The sequence below is a fragment of the Lonchura striata genome, chromosome Z (genome assembly GCF_050655825.1).
Source record: "Lonchura striata isolate lonStrDom1 chromosome Z, ASM5065582v1, whole genome shotgun sequence".
NCBI lineage: Eukaryota > Metazoa > Chordata > Aves > Passeriformes > Estrildidae > Lonchura > Lonchura striata.
In genome coordinates this window covers 81,947,725-81,959,933 of record NC_140740.1, presented here as the reverse complement: position 1 = coordinate 81,959,933, position 12,209 = coordinate 81,947,725, and the positions used below count along the sequence as shown (strand labels likewise).

General features: G+C 41.0%; 1 protein-coding gene across 4 annotated transcripts in view; it reads right to left on the bottom strand.

Moving 5' to 3' along the window:
• The window catches only part of ABCA1 (ATP binding cassette subfamily A member 1), a 91,947-nt gene that overhangs the window by 79,538 nt on the left and 200 nt on the right, over window positions 1–12,209 (bottom strand). Inside the window, exon 1 of one of the 4 annotated variants that reach the window (XM_021534834.3) lies at window positions 3,176–12,209. The exons of the other annotated variants lie outside the window; for them this stretch is intronic. The gene's annotated coding sequence lies outside the window, so the exon portion shown is untranslated. The remainder of the gene's footprint in view (window positions 1–3,175) is intronic. 4 annotated transcript variants of the gene reach the window in all.

Here is a 12,209-nt window from a genome sequence, read left to right as displayed (position 1 = left end):
AAAATTACTCAAGAGAAAGTTAGGGTACAGGGCAACCTCTGAAAATAATGACAATGAAACACATCCTTTGGCCAGCCCTTTCTCTCTAGAAAGGGTGCTAGCTGCTCTTTCAAAGTAGAATGGCTGTTGATAAGTCCATTAGTTGGTAGACCAACAGTCTCCAGACTTAATCCCTCTTAAATAAATAATAATAAATGCTAATAAATTCATTTATTGCTAATAAATAATCCCTCCCTTTTTACAGCTGTAGATTTAGAGAGTAAAATGTGGCAGAAAATCAGTTCTCCACCCCCTTGCCTGTTGTCTGTACTAAGTAAACATAAAATAGCCTTCAAAAGCAGCTTTCTGCAAACAATGCAGCTGTTTGCTTTCTTTGGGTAGGCAAAAAAACCTTTCCCCTAGAGAAAAAAAATCACTATTTCAAGAGGGAACAAAGTGAACTTACCAAACCTTATGAGACTGGAACATTTCAGGGTTCTGGCAAGACACTATAGACTATTTAAACAAAGTCCTTGTCAGCAGAGCTAAAAAGCTTTCACCAGTTGATGGAATGCTCAGTGGACTCCATGAAATAAGCTAGCAGCCCCCATCCTTTAAGCCACATTTTCCTTATCACAGAAGCTACCACCACTGGCAATTCTCCACAGAACAAGTGGCCATGGAGAGTACAAATCTAACAGCTACACATGATGCCCTCATGAGCTACAGGAGCCATCACTTTCCTTTCTCACAAGCAGACATGATCTAGCACTTCTGCTTCCTGCCCCAGACAAAAAATTGGTACATCTGCTTAACTCCAATAGATCTTGTCTATACAAGTCAAATGAGACTCAGTTTGGAAGAAGCAACTAAAACATAAACATTGGATTTCTGCAGGATTATAGTCCTCTTTATGAACACTGATAAATATCTTGACATTTAATTTCTTTTAGGTAGTGTCAAGCTGCATTTTGTGGAGGAAACAATACCATGAGCCATGTGATTTCTGCAAATCCTAGAGTCAGAGTCCTCCAGTGATCTGTATGCCATCAGTGGCGAGCAGATCCCTCTCAGGATTGTGGGATGAAGGCAGATCAGAAGTGCCTCACTCATGAACTGACATTCTGATTGTGCTGGTTTTGCCCTAATTGGTATTTGGTGAGGAGGGAAGAAGCCAATCACAGAAGTGATTTTCTAAGTGAAGCTGCTAAAGAGTTTCCTCTGTGCCAAAACCACTCAGTAACTAGCTTTGAAAACTGACAGTTGATTAAACCACTAGAAAGCTGAATACGCCTCCATGAACACGCATGTTAAAGACGAACAAAGCCCAAGAAAAATCTCTCTTCTGGTTTGCAGAGAGAGTTCTTCCCCGCTCCTGGCTGGGTGAGGGAGGGGAGGCCACAGGCTGAGGCCATGGCCGTGCTGTTCACATCTCGTCCCCACAGTGTGGCCACCGCGCTGTGTCCTGTGTCCGAGGCCAGAGGCAGCCCTGCAGCTGGAAATGAACACCCAGCCCATCCTGACACAGCCCCAGTGCTGAAAATCCATCACTGCCATTGCCTCGGCTGCCGCCCGGCAGGGATCGCTCAGCAGGCCCCGGGTGAGATACCGACCCTTCCAATGCATAAATAAGACTTGCAGACCTTTAATCCTCCCTCCAGTGAGAGAAAAGGACAGAGTCAAGACACACAGAGGAACAACATGAAGACATCAAGGTTAATGAAGAAAGAGTCAAGTCCCAGATAGAAGGAGAATGAGAATATGGCTTAAACTTGGGTTGAAATCCTCTTGTAAGGCTACGGAGAGGAAAGTAAATGATACATCAGACTCTTTTTCCAATAACTCGTTGTAAAGTATGTGGAGATGACACGTTCAAAGATACGAGCCAAGGCATCTATGCTAAAGCAAGCAGATTTTGAAGTAGTGGTGATCCCATGAGAAGTTTGAACAGAGAGAGGAGTGATGAAGACCCTCTTCCCCCAGGGAAAGAAGAAGACCTCTGCTCCCAGAGATGAAGACAATCTCAGAGATAAAGAGAACCTTTGCTCTTGAACAGCTCATCTTTAAAATAGTACCCCATAAGTTGGCATGGCCCCTAAACGCAGCTGTGGGAAAGCTGTGAAAGATGGGAGTGATTTCACAATTGCAGATTCCCATGGGTCTGCTATTCATGGAAATTAAAAGCTACAAGAGAACTGCTTCTGGTGGAGAAGCCTCCATGGCATGGCAAGGGAAACTCTTTTCCCTAAGTGAACTGAAGAAAGACTATTCTAGAAGTAGTTCTAGAACAGAACTGACTTAGAAATCCCAAGTTTTTTCTCTTTACATTGTCAGTGAGAAAGAAAAGAGGGTGTATGGAGGTGGAGGGAGGAGAACTGTTCTAAAGGTTTTATTCTCATTATTCTTTTTTTAGTTATTGTTAATAAAGCTTTCTTTATACCCTTTTAAAGTTCTGAGCCTGTTTTGCCTTCCTCCTAATCCTATCTCACAGCAAGAAATGAGTAAGTATATTCTAGTGGGTGCACTAACAGTTGGCCAGCACTGAACCCACCACATTAATTGGTGCATTGGCCAGGAAATCTTAAATTGGTCAACCAAAACCACTACACTGATCTACACAAGACAAACCACCAGAGGACTAGTGGCCTGGATGGGCATTAGTGTAGCAGAGGTGCAATTAAGTCTAGAGTCTAGAACCAAGTCCCCAGATCAGGTTCTAGAGCCTTGGCCACTTCTCAGCTGAACACCAGGATTTCCCTTCTTCCGCACAGTAACTAGAAGGAGAAAAACAGTATTGATCCCAATTATGTTAAGATTAGGCCACATAAAGAGCAGCTGTGGACAAATGCAAGCAATTTTTGTCCTGTTGCTAGAGATGTAATTGGACATAAAATCCCCAGCAGGCAGTGGAAGCAGGCAATTAATAAAGCACCAAAAGTGATGTCCATTCTGTGACCTAAAGTCACAGTAAGCTTGCAAAACTGGCATTCCCATCACTAAAACTTCCAAGCAGCCAAAAAACTTATGACATCTACTGGAGCTCTAGGAAAGAGGGGAAACAGCCCCCTGAACAATAACAATTTCACACAAATAACAGTACCAATCTTTTAAAGTAATCCTTTAACCCAAGAGCCCGGAATATTTTGCAAAAAAGTGCCATAAAAAGCATTAGCAGCACAGAGTTCAGTCAACTCACCTAAGGCCACAAGCAAGCAAAAGCAGAGATTAGAATGAAACCATCAGATCCTACACGTCCACCTCCTGGCTTAAGCACTGCTGGAGTCTGTAGCAAACACAACCAGTGCAGGATCAGCAGTGGAGGTGTGAGCTTTGGACCTATGGGCTCTTGCCTGGGACACAGGATCGTTATCACTGGAGGCACAGGGACACTAAAAGCTGCTCTTTCATAACCTCACCATAGAGGACATTTCTGTCCCTTTTGCCAAATGGATAAGGGACACAAAGTCTTCTATTGCACCTAAAGAGCTCTTCAGTGAGAAGTGCTTTCCTCTTAAAAATCACCCAGGTCATGTCACAGAGTTTACAGCAATTCCTTGTTCCTACCAATGTGATTGGAGAGCTTCTGGGTAAAGCACACAAGAATTTGATTAGGATGACAAACAACAATATTTTAGTGGCAGCTCTTGGCAAGATCCTCTACTGGTTTACTTCTCACACTGACTACCTGGCCTTGGGTTATGGAGTGAACAGATTCCAGTTTTGTTCTCCAGTGCTTACTAATACTGAAGGCAACCAGTAAATTACTTTCAACATAGCCATCCAACTGAATTTGTTTTCCCTCCTTGAGGAGCATATAAAATTTGGTAAAACCAACATTTAAAGGGCAATGCCAAAATACCAGGAATCTGATGATGCAGGCTTATAGATTACCTCTAGCAACTTGCCACCTCTGGTCAAAGACACAGAGCCCCCCATTCATCAACAGAACCCTTGCAACAGCATACACACAGCTACAAAACACTGAATAAATAATTTCACATTATTATTTAAGGGGGCTCCAACCTCACAGGATATTGGAGACAACCAAAGAAAAATGACTCCTTTCAGCACAGGCCAACAATAAAATACTTGTTCACAACCTGCTTGAACTGCTGCTATGAAAACAACTAGTGACAGAACTCAAGCCCAGTGTTAGGCTGTATTTGCTGCACTAGGTACTACACAGAAGAGCAAGCCTGGATCTTGCTCTGACATGACTGAAGGTCACACAATGTCATGTCAGGAGCAGCAATCTGGCTTCCCAGCTCTTTGGGCAAAATGGCAAGGGGCTTCTAAAGTTATTTAGCCTTGGGATGAGAATTGAGCAAATGGCTATTTTGTAAGTCAGTATATTATGTGCTGAGTTCTTCTGAATGCTCCACTATGAACAGATGAACAGATGATGATTTAGGCCCAAAATTAATACAATGAACACTGACATTCCTGGTCCTAAACTGTTCAGAGTATCTAACTTGCCTCTTCTGTCAAAGCCAAACTCCTAGGATATATTTCTGAGACACTGGTGGGCCTATCCTTTCCAATCAGGAAAAAAAAAAAAAATCACACGAAACTTCATCACAGAGGAAAACACTAGCTTGCAAACTGCTCCATTATAAAGACTGGACTACACTTTTCAGAGCCCTCAGTGTCTCCTTAAAATATCTACGCACATGCACATTTTCAAAAAATGACTGCTGCTTTACAAACTTCCCTTGTGACACAACATGCAGAGTAATTTTGAAAATTTTAATTTTTGAAATTTTGAAAAACCTGTCAAAGGTCAGCAATATCTGCCTATCAGAATGACCACAACAACTGGCTCTCATTACTTCTAGCATGCTTGATGAAAACAAGCACAACTCCAATGCAATGGAAGATGTCAAGTTTGCATGCACCATAGCTGGACTTACCGTAAAGAATCCACATGCAAGGGACTGTGGTATGCACTTAGGCAAGAGGATTGCTTAAGTGTCAAGTATAATACACAAGATGAAATGCAGTCATCTATTTTACAAAAAAAAAAAAAAAAAAAAAAAGCCAACAGCTTCCACTAGAAGGTTGTGAAATACATGAAGCATTTCAACTTCCTACATTACACTGAGTGTCCACTACTTCGCTTGTGGAAGAAAAAAAGGGCAAGAATATATCCATTTTAAGGCAAAAACAAACACAAAATGTGATTTGCTCTATCACGGCCAATGTCCAAGAATCCATAGTCCATATTAGCAGATTTTTTTTTTTTTTGGCTCTCACAGAATGGCTTTTTTTTAGTGGAATGTAGAAATAATAGAACATCCTGCTAAAATAATAATTGCGACATTTGAGCTCAATTCATGGCATTAGGCTTTGCTCTTTGAGTATAGTATCATCAGCACAGTTTGCAAAAAGCTGTGCTACACAACCCCAGTCACTTTTCCCATCCATTTTTTGACACATCCCATTGAAGGATAATATAATTGCAACTAGGAAACAGGGGTAAAGAAATTCACATTGCAAAATGTACCTTTCTGCTTGGCAGCAATCACAAAGGGGAGAAGGAAGACACAGCCTCCCTAAGAAAGCAGCTTTTCCCAAAAGAAATCCACATGTTCAGACAATGTTAGGAGAGAAACACTTTCAACCACCACCCCTTCCACAGAACATTCTGGTCACTGAATTATTTACACTGATCAGATACCTGCTTTTAAAAAGCACAACAGTGACAGGCGCTCCATGATCCTACTGCAGAGTCACTGAAGCATCTGGCATATTTCTGTCTTCTACTGAGCAAAGTTATGAAGCCTTGTACCTTTGTCATCACATTCGTAAGGACTTTTCTGGAAAGAAGTCATTTCCGCTACATCTTGCTTTTGGAATTTGTTGTTTATCTTGGGACAAGACAACGACACCAAAGGTGTTCAGTACAAGATTAAACTGTAGTTTGAGTGTATGCCTGTCCTACAACATCAAAAGAAATTGTAGTGTTATCTTCCTCTCTATCTTTGCCATTTGGGAACATCATGCCATCAACCAGCATGTTTTCAGCAACAGAGCAGAACACAACATGGCTTATAGTGTAGAGAACATCACAGTGGTGCCTTCAAGATTCAGAGGCAAAAAGAATAAGCTGTCTGTTAAACTCGATATCTACACAACTGCACTGATATCTGTGCACAGCTATAAGTAACAGCAAACAAAACAAAAATATCCCTGAACTATGCAGAAAAACATCAGCCAAGAAAAAGCCTCTAGCACAATGAAAGGAAATGGCATTGACGAAAGAAAGCAATAAACCAGCAAAGTCAGTATTTAGCAGCCATTGTCAGCTTGAGCAGAGTTGTCTGCAAAGCCTACAAGACCACCTTGGCTCCCACATAGCTACCATCCAACTGTGCTGATATGGGAGATGGTAATCCACTAAAGTGATAAGGAGATACCCAAGTACTTTTGAGATCAGTTTGTGTCAGATCAATCTATGAAGACTAATGAATTTATGATCAATCTTGGCAACCCATACAGACCTCAATAAACACTTATCTCTAAAGTTATTCATAGAAGAATATGAAAATAGCTGGCACACATGATAAGGCAGCCCACATACCTGCTGAGTCAGGTATGTGGCACAGGGCTGTGGCACAGGGCTGTTAGCTCGGAGCACTGCCAGAAAGCATGTGACAATCTTCCCATTTTGCCTGATCCAAAGAGCAAACAGTTGTTACTCACATTTTCTATTCTTCAGCTCCAGTAGCACCCCTACCACTGAAGAGTCAATTCTTAGGTGAGCATGGCAGTTAAAGCCATGCAAAGCAGGCTAATATACGCCTAATTCAACATCATGCTCAGACATACCCAGGAAGGAAGGATGAGAGAATCTGTGCAAGTCCTAAACTCCATCTCACAATTCAGAAGTTTCACAAATTTCAGGATGGAGCTCCATTAGTTTGCTCCTAAAGCTTCAGTGGACTAAGCACAGAGCTAAAGAGCTGTGATCAACTAAATTTCAACCAAATGAATCCAAACAAGCAAGCAAGTGCAGAAGTAGAATGAAGTGGGAAAAGCAATATGCTTACAAGAGAGCAAGATGAGCAAAAAGAAATTTTTCAAGTTTTTTATAGCACAGGATCCAAAACATACATTTTTTACATTAAGTTTAGAATATCCTTAACGGTGTTGAGAAAGTTCCACTTGCACCAAAGCACACCGCAACAGAGAATCCCATTTTGCAATTATATCTGGTTTTGTATACATGAATGTAATTGGGAGAATAGCTGTAGAGATGAATATTAAGAGTATGTCACAACAACATAAAAGAACATGTCTGATGGCAGACAGGTGATTCTATTAGTTTGCTAAAAGAAAGAACCTAGTCCAGATCTCTTCAAACACAGAAAAAAAAAGTCTTATTGATTACTTTAGCATGAATATTTAAATATAAATTTGAGAGAAATGGGAAGTAAAGCAGTAAGAACTGCTACTCTGATTTAATAGGGTAAGGAATAATTATGATATCTAAAATACCTTAAGACAAATTAAATAAAAAGCATTTTTCTCATTCACAGAATAAAAATACAAATGAAGGATCCATTAAATTAAGTTTATTAAATATAAACATCAAATGCAGAGGAAGAGTAGATTTTAATTTTGGCTCCTATACTAGTACCACAAATAAATATCCATGGATCTGCATTCAGAAAAGCTCAGTGCAGCTTTATTGTTTGAATGAGGAGAGTTCTGGGGTTTTTTAAACCATTCAAGTTTGGACCTAACTGTTTTTATTGCACTCATAGCCAAACTCCTGTTGCAGGAACATAATTAAAATAACTGGACGAGAAAAAAAAGCCAACAATAGATCCCCAAGCTATCAATATACTCCTCATTAATACAGCTCTCAAAGAACATTTATGATAACTTGCTTGTTTCTTTTTAAGGCACAAAAATTCAACTGTAAAAGCAGGCATATCTCTAAAAACATTGGACTTAAGCACAGCTTGCTGGCACTAGAAACAGAGCCTGAAGTCTTTACAAAAAAGATGTGTTACATCCTGAATGTGAGAAAAAGCACACTTTAACTTCTACCATACAGAATATAAACTTTGGTTATGCCATTACTAGAACAATAATGAAAGTAGGTGAGAGGAAGCAGTCATCACAAGAAGGGCAGAGGTGCTGGGATCCAAGTTTTCCTGGTCCCTAGCCTTGCTTTTGTCACCTACATCACCAAAACTGCTACTAGTGGCTTAAGACCTTCCATGTGGCTTAATTTTGACCTTTATTAATCTAACTAGTACTATGCTAACGAATATTGGCTGCATGGCTTGCTTGCTCCCAGGAACAGCCACTCATTTGGAAACAGACTAATAAACTGCACGTTGTTTCCAAGAGTCAAGCAAGTAGAGTGCTAACAGGTTTTGGCCACCTGTCTTCCACACAACCCTGCCTGCTACTTGCTATAAAGGAAACCAGATCCCCAGACCTAAGTCTGAACTGTGTGGTAAAAAACTCTGTTCTTTCACAGAGAACAGCCTTGCTATCTAGCCCAAGTCAGAACAGTATTAGAAAGGCTTTGTGCTCTCTTTTTTCTGTCCAACTCCAATTGTTCTCTAACAAAGTCAGCATAGCACAAACCAAGACGATTGCATTAAGCAGAACTCTGCTAAGCAACACTCCTCCAGAAAAATAACAGAAGAGGAAAAAGGTCAGCTTGTATGTGGATACTTATGGCATTCAAACTGACATGCATTTTTATTATCTATGATCAAGCTTTTTTGCTAATAACCCATGAATAAAGATCTGAATGCTTCCATTTTTCCTACAGTGTTAGCCTGTTGTGTCAGGAAAGCTGCATCAACAGTTTTCCATCCTACTCTGTCTCTCTCTTGGTCCTTGAAGCGAGCAGAAATACTTTTTCTCCACACCAAAAAATGCTAAAAAAGACAGGACTAGCTTTGCTGCCAAGTATTTTAAAGAAAGGGAACAGGGTACTTCAGGTACTCCATTCAGTGGTTTTAGTCATGGTATTTCTTCTGAATTATCTGTATTACTTTTGTGTACCCAACACAAGCAAGACATGCAGTTACAGAATAAGACATTTTAACTTTTGGGGTTTTCTGTGGTGATCATCTTTTAAACACTAGAAGCAGAGTTTTACCATGGTAATTTTTATCTACACTCTTAGTATCAGCAACTGCAGATGTGCATGCTCATCAACTACACTAAAAAAGTTTTTACCATTCATAATTCAAATTCTTAGCTGGCATAAATATGAAATAATCTTAGGAAGAGTTAATTTTTTCCATCCCAGACCTGAAGAAAGCAGACAGAGTCCCCAGCAGCCTCAGACAATCAAGGAAAACCAAGCTTATATATAAAATGTGTTTTAGTAAACATGGTAAACCCTGACTCTAGCTCCTCTCACAGGAGTCATCAAGAATAACCAGCAAAAGAGAAATACGATGATGTTTGGTCAGCCATGGCCTCTGGACTTATTTCAGGATTTGGTGTGCTGCCCAGCCTAGAAGACCTACAAAAACACTGAGGGTGCCTGCTTCAAGGTTACTCAAACAAAGTGGTAGTTTGGGTCCCTCTCTGCTCCCTTCTGTCATCATCTCTGTGCTGGCACCAGTGCTCACAAAGCCACGAGAAGACTCTGAACACAGGATGCTGGGGTGAAAAAAACAAAACCACCATGCAAAAAGAGGAGAGTTTGTTTTCAATTACTCATCCTGGGTTGGTGAACTCCAGTGCCTGCACAAAGGATGAAACAGACATAGAGAGAAAAGAATAGGTAGACCAGGGGAAATGAAGCCAGTCCATTACTAGCTGACTAGCAACCTTCAATTACTCTGGATTAAAGTGCTGGAGAAACCACACCCTAAGAAATACTGTGCCTGCATGCTGCAATGCACATAATAAACACTAGCAGAGCTGATTGTATTTGGCCACAGATGGATGAGCTCAGTACCAATCCTCCTTCTGCTCTGCCTTTGTGAGTCTAACTCTGCCAGGTGAACTCAATGCTGAGAGAACAGCCTTGCAGAGATGTAGGCAAGGGAAGAATTCCTTCCTAAATGTGTGTATTACACTTGATTAACAGGTGAGAATGCTTCAACACAGGATCTGCATAGAAGATCTGCTGTTACATTGTTTAAGTCACTATGGCTTATTCCTGAACGATATATACCAAATCTGGTATCAGATCAAGTAAGTCTCTGATCACATCAATACAGCACTGAGTGACGTTTGAGTTTGAAAAAAAATTAGCATTACAAAAAAGATTTACTAACAGCTGCCTATGGCACACTGATTTATAAATGTGCCTCAGCCTCTGTGTGTGAAGAGAATTACAAAACTTTCAACATACTTTCTCACACTGCTCTGCGGCTCTGTTCAGAGGAAATTTGGAACTAATAGCCAGAAGATTCCCATGACTTCTGGAAAACACTAAAATCTTATATATAGCTGCACCCAAGGTGTTTATTTCACATAACTATCATATGGCAACATGTCCTTCAGCAGCAACTTATTGGAGGAAAGTTACTGTAAATAGTTGCGGGCTAGCTGCTGGATTATTACTCTCTAATACCAAATTATAGCAAAATGTGATTTCTTGTAGCCCAGACATCAGCTAGTAACCCCTTCAGAACACCTACAATAAGCTAAAAAAACATTGTATTTTATTATTTAATGCTAAATATTCTCAACAGGTTCAACTTAAATTCTACTATGCAACACTTGTGTTCCATGCGGCCAAATTTATAGGGCTATCTTTTTTATTAAGGGTTGACTTCTAATTTTAACCATAATCAGCCCCACTAAATTATGATTACAAGAAACAATGTCATGAGTAAAGGCATTAAGCTCCTGTCCATACCAGATATAGACTATGTCACACAACTCACTTTTACATAAATTAAAATTCAAATGTGCACAATGATGACCCACCAACATCATTTTTAGCTGTTACATCAGTAAAACACTGCAGAGACCCAGGTACTGCCCCTTTAGCTTAATATCCTACTGTGTCATCACAGAATCACACACTGATTTGAGTGATAGGAAAGTGCCGGCATATGTTGCCATTCTCACTTGTAAGAGTCAAGCTGTGCCACAAACACCAAGCACAAAAAGCATTTGCATTGAATGTTTGCTACCATGACCCCCTTTCAAAACTGAGCAAGACTGCTCCATTACAACAGCCTTTCGACAGCAGGCTTGACCATCTGTTGTTAATGGACCATCCCCAAGACGTGGCTCTTCTCTACAGTACAAGGAGCAACTAATTTTCAAAGGTGAAAATATTTTTTAATGCATTAATCCATAGCAGTAATTAAAAAAAAAAAAATGTTCAACCCATTTTTAGGCTTTAATCTAGATGTTTCACCGAGGTGTATTCCAACACATTTGAAATCAGCTTTGCTTCTTTAAGTATGTTTTTGTACAGACTTTAAAATCTCCCAGGCCAACAACTTGGGGGAAAGGGGGCACTTCTGGTTAAAACTAGGAAAAACTAGGATTTAATAAGAACTTTTTATTCAGAATCCGAGTATCTTTCCAGACATGTTTTAAGCATCTGGCCTGCTGTGCAGCTCGTCTTTTGTAACAACAGCCTGATGATAGGTTGCAATGCAGCACTCCAGACTTCGCAACAGTCTGGCACGCAGCAGCACAATTTGTTGCATATAACTGAGCCTCCTTCCCATCACAAAGGCAGCCACATCGATTTTTTTTATTTTTACACTCCCCCCCATCCCAAGGCCCTCCCCTTATCCCACCCCCGCGACTTTACAGGATTCACGTAGGAGTGAAGGGGATGAACCACCCACCACCCCCCCGTTATCTTCTAGCACCCATCGGGAGAGGCAGCGGTAAGGTGAGCCACCCTCCGTGAGCGCTGCCAAGTCAGAGTCGCCTCACTCAGGATAAGCTAAAATAAAACAACTATTTTTCAAAAATTAAGCACAGTCAACCACGCCCCTCACACACACACACAAACACTATCATCCCCTCTCCCATGCACCGCCACACCGTAAACCATCCTCCGAGCCGCGCTGCCGGCACGGAGAGCGGCACCACGTCGGAAGACGAAACCCCAAAGCAATAAGAAATTAAACAGAAAAACACCAAAACAATAACAGAGCGCGCACACACACATACCCCACCACCACTCATTTGCGTTCCCCTCTAGCTTTGTGCCCGTTCCAGGAGGAGCGAAGCCTCCCCGACAGCCGCCCGGGGTGCGTTCCCCCCACCCC